At 66.5% G+C, this 2693-nt stretch overlaps 1 pseudogene; it reads right to left on the bottom strand.

Annotated features, from left to right (window-relative positions):
- Positions 1 to 1070: 1070 nt before the first annotated feature.
- Positions 1071 to 2465, bottom strand: LOC104377930 (ammonium transporter Rh type A pseudogene; annotated as a pseudogene).
- Between the last annotated feature and the right edge of the window lie 228 nt (positions 2466 to 2693).

Below are 2693 nucleotides of genomic sequence, written 5' to 3'. Positions count from 1 at the left end.
TTGGAGGGCGAATTCCCCAGCCTCGCTCCCTCTCGGTGCCGGCTCCGCCTGGGGCCGCGGCGGGCAGAAGGGATCCAGCCCCGCTCCCTCCGGCTCGAGGTTGGCGATCCCCAACTGTGCCCAGAGCCCGCCGCTCCCGCGGCCGGTGCTGGGGGGTTTTTGGTTGCCTCGACCCCCTCGGGAGCCTGCGAGCATCACCGACATTGTCTCCGCAGCAGCGGGATCCGTGGTGGCACAGGGGCAGCCGTGACTCATGGCTGGGGGGGGATGTGAATCACAGCCCGCGCTCCCTGGGCAGGATGCGGCCCCGCGCTCGCAGCGCGCCGCAAGCGAGCGATGGACCGCAGGCTTTGTCCTCGGCGGGGTGGAAGCATCTCTCTGCCCGCAGCGGGATGGGACGGGGCTGCTGCTCTTCCTCGGGGCCCCTCGGCTCCCTGGGTCGCTGGCAGAGCTTTCCCGGTTTTTGCCAGCTTCGGAGTGGGATGAAGGTGCTGTGGGGTGGGGGTGCCTCCTGCATCCTGGCTCTCTCCAAGTCTCCTCGCCATGCTCGGGCTGAGCCCTCATCACCGCTCGCTGCACCGGTGGTAAAAAACGCCGGCACATCCCTTTGCAATGTATCCCGGAAAGCAGATCGCCCAGCACAGGGTATCAAATCCCAGTAAAATCCCTCGCTCCGGGCTCAGCTCACCGCTCCGCTGCATTTTCACCCTCCAGGCAGCAGATGCCGAGTCTCCAGCCCAGAGCTGTAGCCGGAGCCATGGCCGGAGCCAGCAGCCCTCGCCAGGTGCTGCCCATGGTGGGTACGGGAATCCCGGGGATGGAGCGATGCTGGGAGCAGCCGGGGCAGAGGAAGGGGTTTGCAGCTGCAGGATGGGAGGACGGAGGAGGGACTGGCACCGCGGTGCTGCCACGGCTCTGCCAGCACCCTGGGTGACCCGACCCTGGCGTGGGACCCTGGGAGCGGGCGCAGGCAGCGTCTCCTGCCCGATGATCCCACAGTGATGGAGGCAGAAAGGTGCCACCCCCAGCCGGTGCCGCGGCCATCACCGTGGCTGCACACACCCCAGTGCCTAAACCCGCTCCTTCAGAGCCAGGGCTCCTTCCTCGGCAGTGTCGCCCGGTGCCAGGCTCCCGGCCTCATCCTGGATCTTAAAATACAGCGAGTCATCGAAGCAGAGCCGCTCGGGTGGCCGGGCCAGGCAGGGCAGCCGGAGCGCGGTGCCAGTCAGCAGCCCGGCAAGCAGCGAGCCGCCGAGGGCCACCGCCAGCCCCGCTGCCTGGCACAGCGCCTGCCCGCCCGCCCCACGGTCCCCCCACTGCCCCCCCACTGCCTCGCTGGCATTGCCCCCAGCGGGGGACACCTGGGAGAAGTGGGACCCGGAGGTGTCCTGGGATGCCAGCAGGATTGCCACGGTGCTGGCCACAGCGCCAAGGATGCCAGGCAAGCCGTGGAGGTTGTGGATGCCACACTGGTCCTGGAGCGTGAGCTTCCTTGCCAGGAGCGGGGTGAGGAACCTGAAGCCGAGGACGCACATCATGGCCGAGAGGCTGCCCAAGGCGAGGGCGGCCACCGGTGGCACGGCCATGTCGGCCACCACGCCAATGGCCACCCCGCCGGCCAGGCTGCCGTTCTGCAGGTGGCCGGGGCTGAGCTTGCCATCCCTCTCCAACAGGCTGGAGGCCACCACGGTGGTCACGGCGCTGGCACTCATGGCCAGGAGGGTGTTCAGGATGGCGCGGTGCTGGGCATCTCCTGGTTGGCAGAGGACGGCCACGAAGCTGGGCCAGAAAACCCAGAGGATGAGCGTCCCCACGAGGGACAGGAGGTCGGAGCTGGGTGTTGGGGTCTCCTTGGTGTGCAGCGGCCACCGCGCCGCCCCAAACAGAGCCTTGGACACACCAAGGCCGAAATAGCAGGAGAAGACGTGGATGGTGATGGTGCCCCCCACGTCGAGGACACCCAGACGGGTGATGATGGCCCACTCGCTGGCGAGGTAGACGGGGACTTCGCAGGCGGCCACGACAAGGAGCTGGCAGGGGCTGATCCTCCCCAGCACGGCTCCCACGGAGATGAGCACTGTCACGGCAGCGAACTCGGCAGTGAGGAGGTTGCGGAGGTCCAGGTGGACCTGGCCGTGGTGGAAGTGATGGAGCAAGCCCTGCAGCACCAGTGCCCATTGCGTGGAGAAGTTGAGCAAGAGGAAGTTGTGGGTGAGGGCACTGAGCCCATAGCGGGGCAGGAACGCCAGCAGGAGCCCCAGCCCCACCACCAGCATCACCTGGATGTCCTGGAAGAGGGGGAAGATGCCGTAGAGCTGGTTGGCCACCAAGTCGGCATCCTCTGCTCGCACCGAGGGCTCATCATAGGTGACGAAGAGGGTGAAGAAGAGGAGCAGGGCGCCCTGGAAGAGCCCCAGGGAGAGGGGCAGGAGGTGGCGGGGACAAGTAAGGGGCGACGTGGCCATCCTGGGGCGGACAGGAGGGGACAGGGACCAGTGGGGTGGCTGGGTACGGGGCGCAAGCCTCGGAGCACCGGCAAGGTGAGCTCCGCTCGCTCCTACTTGGGGGTTTTATGGCCACGGTTAATTTTTAACTGGAGATATAAGTTTACGTGCCAGAAGAGGAGTTTTTCCCTCTTCCTTCTTTAAACACAACGCCCATAAATTGCCCATGTGCTCTTGTTTGGCCACCAT

This window comes from Tauraco erythrolophus, chromosome 18 (genome assembly GCF_009769465.1).
Source record: "Tauraco erythrolophus isolate bTauEry1 chromosome 18, bTauEry1.pri, whole genome shotgun sequence".
NCBI classification, from domain to species: Eukaryota; Metazoa; Chordata; class Aves; order Musophagiformes; family Musophagidae; genus Tauraco; species Tauraco erythrolophus.
Note: the sequence above shows the minus strand (reverse complement) of the source record. Positions and strands in the feature narration are given on the sequence as shown.